General features: G+C 32.5%; 1 pseudogene; it reads right to left on the bottom strand.

Moving 5' to 3' along the window:
• Positions 1-287: 287 nt before the first annotated feature.
• Positions 288-1,069, bottom strand: LOC123837042 (glutathione S-transferase Mu 3-like; annotated as a pseudogene).
• Positions 1,070-7,712: the final 6,643 nt, after the last annotated feature.

Genomic DNA, 7,712 nt, shown 5'->3' with positions numbered 1-7,712 from the left:
TACTACAACAGAATCAGAGGTTGGGAAAATGCACTTAAAGATGGAAGAAAGAACCATGAGCCAATGAGTTCAGGCAGCCTCCAGAAGCTAGAAAAGGCAAGGAAATGGATTACCTCCTGAGAGCCTCCTGAAGGAACACACTTCTGTCAACACCTTGATCACAACCTGTAAATGCATTTTGGATTTCTGTCATCTAGAACTGTAAGATAATAAATTCCAGTTAAGTCAATAAGTTGGTAGTTTGTTACCCAGCATTGGGAATTTTTTTTTTTTTTTTTTTTTTTTTTTTTAGCCTAAATGCTGTTTATTGAAAAGAGCAGAGAAGAGAGAGTACACGCCCCCTAGGGACATGATGGAATAAAACAAGCAGTGCAAGTCCACCTCCTGCTCAGCATATTCTCTTGTTGCCCCACCGGGCTATCTTGTTGTTGACAGGCATCTTCAGGAAGCAGTCAGACTGCATGTAGTTAGCTATCTTCTCCAAAGCCTGAAAACGGCACATGAAAGCCTTCAGATTTGGAAATTCATCCAGGCACTTGAGCTCAAACATACTGTTCTGATCTAAGACATCATAGGTAGGGAAATCCACAAAGGTGAGTTTTTCTCCTGCAAACCATGAGAATTTCCCCAGGAACAAGGAGAACTGTTTCAGCTGTCCAGGTAGCTGTTCCAAGTACTGAGGCTTCAGTCTGTCAAGGTCAGGGCTATAGCACAGTCATATCAGCCGCATGCGGAAATCCATTATTTGGTTCTCCATGATGTCCACACGAATCTTTTCTTCTTCAGTCTCACCACACATATTGTGCTTGCAAGTGATGTAGTGCAAGATAGCATTGCTCTGGGTAATCTTGTTCTTACCATCCATGAGGTAGGGCAAGTTAGGAAAGTCCAGGTCGAGCTTGAATTTCACATCCAGCCATTGGCTTCTATCAGGGTCGGGAGCTTCCCTACACGTGTTCTGTTTCTCTTCATAGGATGTATCAGTGAACTCTAGGAGCATGCAGATGTTGTGCGCCAGCCTGCGAATATCCCAGTTACCTAGAACCATGGTCGACTTAGACAATGACATGCTGATGTTGTTTCCGTGCTTTCCAGGACTGGGAGTCAGCACTGGGAAATTAATACACAGACAACAACAAATACCAAGACATTCTGAATTTGCTACCTTTATGTATCTTGCTTGTTACTATTCAAAAGTCCGTAACATTGCTCTATTTGAGGAGTTCATTTACTAGAATGTATTGTCCCAACTTCATCATGAGGTCCCATCAAAGTGTCAGTTGCACTGCCACTAGTTACCAAAACATTTGTATTGATCTTCTTTTTTCCCAGAGCAATCTTTTTCAAAGAGTTGCATACATGCAAATGATGAAAATTAAGCGATTTTAGTTTTTTTCAGATGACTACCTTAAAATTTTTCCTAATTATGCATTTCTTATTTCATATATTAGAAAATATAACAAAATCATTATATTTGTGCCATAGACTGAATGTTTGTGTCCCTCTAAAATTTATATGTTGATATCTAACCTCCAATATGATGGTATTTAGAGGTGGGCCCTTTAGGCGGTGATAGGTTTTGAGGCTGGAGTCCTCATGAATGGGATTAGGGTCTATAAAATAAATTCCACAGACCTTCACCCTTTCTATCATGTGAAGACATAGTGAGATGACAGCAGGAAATGAGCTGTCATTAGACACCAAGTCTGCTGTCATCTTGGTCTTGGACTTCCCAACTTCCAATACGGAGAGAAATATGTTTGAAAATATTTGTTGTTTAAACCACCCAGTTTACAGTATATTTGTTATAGCAACCTAAAGGAACTAAGACAATCTATGATTTCACAGATTTTTATAGGAAATGGGGTCTAAAAAATAATGATAATATTAAATTGGGAACAGAACAACTGACATTCAGGTAAAGCTAAATTGCAAAGAACTTAGGCAAATGCCATAGGTTTGGAAAATATTAGAATGAAAGGTTAAGCTCAAATGGGTGATACATGCAACAAATGAATCATTGAACACTATATCAAAGGCTAATGATGTACTATATGTTGGTTAATTATCTTAATAAAAAGAAAAAAATTTTTAAATTAAAAAAAAAGTTAAGCTCAAATTGTTTCTCAGGAGCTCAACTACATAATGCAACATAATACTGTTACAAATGAGAAGTGTTCCTCTTAAATTTTAAAGACTTTGACTTTTAGAAATGATAATCTTTTATGAGTGACTAGACTATCAGTAATTGTTGATAATTTTGACAAAGGATATAATTACCCAAAATTAAAGAACCTCTAAAATACAAATTTCCTATAATAAGACTTGTAGTAGCTTTAGGGTTTTTTATAGTTTTAAACTTTAATACATAAATAGTCATTGCTAATTATTCTCATTTAGTAAAAAAAAAAAAAAAAAATCCCTAACAATACAGGTTCCCTAGACCCTACTGCAGCCCTACTGTAGGTGAAGGTTGTGGGCACTTATCTATTTGTAGCAAGTTCACCAGATAAATTTTTATGATCAGAGAAGTGTGAGATACTGGACTGTGGGAACAATCACAAAAAGACCTGTTACTTTTCTATCAAGTATACTTGCCAAGTAGATAGTTTCTATATCAATAAAAGCACTGCACTTTCCTTAACAATCTCATGCAAATATTGAAGATTTACAAATATGTAAAATTTTCCAAACTTAAGACTTTTAAAATAAATAAGAGCAGGAAACATTAGTATTTATTTATTGATTTCTATTTCCCAGTTTGAAAACAAAGTTATAATTACTCTCTCTCTTAAAGCCAAATGAAGTGAGTGAAGTATTTTCCAGGTTGCAGGGCAGAGGGGAACTCTGACGAATCTTGCTCAAATCATATTGTATTCATTCAGTACTAATTACAAGGATATGGTGACTATGAGTCAAGATAATGATGATGTAATATCATCTCCATTGAACATTTTAACACACAGTATTATTAACTGAGAAGTAGGTAAGGATTGTGAAAATTTTTGAAAAGGTCATTGTGCTTTTCTCTTTTAGGACAAAAAAATGCTGAACATACAATTCAAATGAATTGCATTTCAAAACTTGCAACTTTCTTTTAATTTTCTTTAAAAAATAAAGCATCATTCTTTCTCTTTACTATAATAATAAAATTATAAGTAAGTGCATTACTTAGAATTAGGAATGCATTTTCAATATACATAATTTTATACAGACTATGTTTCTAAACTTTTCCAGACTACTAAATAAATGATTATAGATTCTATATCATTGATAAAATTTCCAATGTAAAAAAGAAAAAAGGTTAGATAACAAATTTAAACTGAAAATCTGACTATAAACTAGATTTTTTACCTTTGTCATGAATGTTGGTACTGAAACATAAATTTAATTAGAAAAGAATGAGAAGCAAGATGAAGATTTTAGAAGGGGACTTGTGGGCATTTTCAATGGCTTTAGAAGTTGGTGTTTTGTATACTTTATAATCCCTAATTTCATTTCTAGACATAAATTTGCTTTATCTTTATGCAGCATTTCTCATACACTTTTCAACAAATCATAGATGATGAGAAAGAGGAGGACCACTAGTCTCCATGGGTAATTATATTGAAAGGGAAATTGAGGATTCATTCTTTTTTAGCTTTTTAGCAATCTTTAATATCTTTTTTTCACTGTTTTTAGATTTTATTTATATTCAAGTTAGTTAACATATAGTGTATTATTAGTTTTAGTAGAATTTATTGATTCATTAGTTGCATTTAAGACCCATGCTTATTACATCAAGTGCCTTCCTTAATGCCCCTCACCCAATTTCCCCTTTTCCCCCACCACCTCCCTTCCAATAACCCTCAGTTTGTTCCCTATAGTTAAGAGTCTCTTATGGTTTGCCTCCCTCTCTTTTTATCTTATTTTATTTTTTCCTTCCCTCCCCCATGTTCGTCAGTTTTGTTTATAAAATATTGGAAATTCAGTATCCTTTGAACAAAATTATTTTAAACTCAGAATAAATGACAAAGTTATACTTTTCTAAGTCATTCTCATACACTAAACAAGTAGTCTTACTAGTTTAAAAAGAATTCTGTATCAAAGTTATCACTTTGTTTACTTGTTCTTTCTATTGCTAGAAAATTAACAATGACTTTTAGTAAGTTCCTATCAATGAAATTAGTTTTTTAAAAAGATTTTTTAAGTAAAAAGAATAATTTTCTGTTGTCTCAAAGGATAATTTAGATGTACTGCTAGTGATTTGGGGTTAGTTTCAACCTCTTTGTACTTTCTCTTTCCAAGCACATATGCTAATAAGTTCCCAGCAATATTGTAAAGATAAACTGAAAGACTTTACATAAACGAAATGGCATATAAATGCAAATTAATAGCACTAATGTATGTTATAATTATATATAGAATCTTCCAATGTGAAGCACTGTCTTAAGTTAGGATACATTCCCCGGGGTAAGATAAGGATGAAAGAGTTCACAAAAGGACGCATAAGATGATTAAGGTAGAATGAAACTTACACATATACAAAAGGAAAGTGGGGAAGTTAAGATTATTTAGCCTGGAAATGTGAAGAGATAGAGTGAATATAATTGAGTTATTTAAGATTTTGAAGTGTATAGTAAAATTGATAAGATCCTTTTTTATATGCTATTCCATAATACAAGAAGGAGAGATCACTCAAAAACTAATGGAAGGTTAATTTAAAAGGAACTAAAGGAAATGCTTAATCTTTGCGTAGTGTAAAGTCAAACCACATAATTCAATACCTTAGAAGATAATAGATTAAAATACAGAGGCTACACTTTAAATATAGAAAAAAATGAACATATTTTAGCCAAAGCAATTTTCTACATTAAATGGAGAAAAATCAAAACATATGTCCAATGTAATTAAATGATGACCATCAGTATTAGTAATATGGTTATTCTACTCACAATTTAAGTATGGAATTAGCAATGGACAAAAAAGAATGTTGAATTTTTATCACTCTAGAATCATTTGTAATTTTATTTTCAAGGAGGAAATCATTGAACCTGTCTATCCTTCATCACTGCCACACTCCATATTCATTACACATTCTTTTTTCCCCTGGCAATGACCTGGATTCCTTTTATTAATTTACAATTTTTCTATGCATATGAAATAAACAACTAATAAATTATTGGAAGCACAGATACAGAATCAAATGTTATATATTAAAGTTTGAATTTTGCAACTGATTTTATATTGAAAAGTTATAGAAATAAATTCAGTGAGCAGATATTCTGATCTTATAATTTTCAATATTTTGTACTGTTTTAATTATACACACCAATACTTTAGTAATTTCAACATGGATATTTTATGGAAAGTAAATTTGTGAGAAATAAATCATTTTTATTTAAATGTTAGAGGTTATTAAAAATGGGGAAATCAAGGTAAATATATGAAGCTGAATGTGAAAAGGTATTTTTAGATACAGATAGTAGGCTATATATTTCTTTTTTTTTCAAGATTTTGTTTATTTATGTGTCAGAGAGAGAGAGAGAGCACAAGCAGGGGGAGTGTCAGGCAGAGGGAGAAGCAGGCTCCCTGCTGAGCAAGGAGCCTGACAGATTGCAGGACCCTCTCCCAGGATTCTGGGATCATGACCTGAGCCAAAGGCAGATGCTTAACTGACTGAGCCACCCAGAAGTCCCTAGTAAGGATATATATCTTGTATTTTATTTCTATTTAAGGAATTTAAAATAGGTAAACTTTAATGTAAAATTTAAACATTAATAAATGTGCCATTAACAACTATTAACTATTAATGTCATTTTTATTAATAAATATAGCTTCTAAAGGTTTTGAATATGAAAGGCAGTTATATTTTGATGGGGAGGAAGTATAATTTTACTAGAACAAATGTTTGCTTTGGAAAAAAAAAATCAATAAACAGTCACATTGACTCTTTTTTTTTCCTACTGGAGAGACTGACAGCAAGGATCAGGGATTTTTATTTGGTTCTCAGCTTCTTTCTGGGCAGTATCCTGATGTTAGAGAATTATAGGATCCAGGAACAATCCAATAGACCTGTTTTAGTTGAAAGTTGATTTTATTTTAAAGGCTCAAGATTTAATGACTTAGGATTTTGCCTAAATGGGAACTTGAAAAAATTTTCTATTAGGTAGATATTTTAGGATTTCCAAACTCAGAAAATTCAAAGCACAGTGTATGATAACTGTGACTTTAAGTCATATCTTCCAATGTGTAAAGCCAAAAAAAACGAGAAACATTAAGAAAAGACTTGATGAACATACTGAGTCCTAATTGTGAAAAATGTGTGAGGAAATTAGACGCTAAGTGAAGTGGTATACGTTATGAAAAGAAGACTAAAAGTTGTTTTGTTTTGCTTTTTAAAAATTTTTTGCATGCATTAAGTGCATGCTTTAATTATTATTACATACTTGAGGCATGTTTTTTCAAGTTAGGAAAAAGATCATTCTCATGAGGAAAATTCGTAAAAGTATGGCTATATAACCCATTTTCAAAGATTAAACAATTTTTAGTGTAGATTATACATGCTTCGACTATATTGCTAAATTTTAATATAAAAAGGTTATGAAAGAAATTTAAATTTCCCAAAGCACTTCCTTACATACTGAAACTTAATTGCTCCCCCATAATATCATTAATGCCATCATACTATGATTTATATGTCAACCTATGGTTGCCTTTGTCTTGTAATGATCTGAACGTTATTTAAATGCATTGAAGATACCCTTAGAATTTATACTAAGCAAGGGTGCCTGCGTGGCTCAGTTGGTTAAGCGACTGCCTTCAGCTCAGGTCATGATCCTGGAATTCTGGGATCGAGTCCTGCATCGGGCTCCCTGCTCGGCAGGGAGTCTGCTTCTCCCTCTGACCCTACCCCCTCTTGGGCTCTTTCTCTCACTCTCTCTCTCTCAAATAAATAAATAAGATAAAAATAAATAAAATATAAAAAAAAGAATTTATACTAAGCAAGATACTATATTAATTCAAGTAATTTTAATTCTAATTATTTCCTTTCTGTTAAGAATATTTTGATCAAGTCCATAGAAAATTAAAAATGATTTAATTGATAATGCCTTAAAATTAGGGCATGGTGTATACATATCCCTTTGATATAATGAATCAACTTTATGTATTTTTTGAATAGCCACTACTTTTCAATAAGATACTCTTATTATATTTTAAAAATAACATATAAAGGATTTATGATGTAAATTGCTTCAATCTTCAACCTTTGAAAGAGCATTTACACACTGCCTATACCAATTTACATCCCCAGTAAGAGTGCACAAAAGTTCCGGTTTCTCTACATCCTCGCCAGCACTTGTTCGTTCTTTTTGATTGTAGCCATTTTGACAAATGTAAGGTGATAACTCACTGTGGTTTTGATTTGCATTTCCCTGATAATTAGTGATGCTGAGTATCTTTTCATATGTCTGTTGGCCATCTGTATGTCTTCTTTGGGAAAATGTCAATTCAGGTCCTCTGCCCATTTTTACTTAGATTATTTGCTTTTTGTTTTGTTTTGTTTTGGTGTTGAGTTGTATAAGTTCTTTGTATATTTTGGATATTAGTACTTTATCGGATACATCATTTGTACATATCTTCTCTCATTTACTAGGTTGCCATTTTGTTTTGTTGATGGTTTCCTTCATGGAAAACAGTATGGAGGTTTCTCAAAAATTAAAAATAGAAAT

The sequence above is a fragment of the Mirounga angustirostris genome, unplaced genomic scaffold, assembly GCF_029215605.1.
Source record: "Mirounga angustirostris isolate CCGP_5_RB_7025 unplaced genomic scaffold, mMirAng1.0.hap1 SCAF_8, whole genome shotgun sequence".
NCBI classification, from domain to species: Eukaryota; Metazoa; Chordata; class Mammalia; order Carnivora; family Phocidae; genus Mirounga; species Mirounga angustirostris.
The sequence above is the reverse complement of the archived record's forward strand: the minus strand, read 5'-3'. Positions and strand labels throughout refer to the sequence as shown.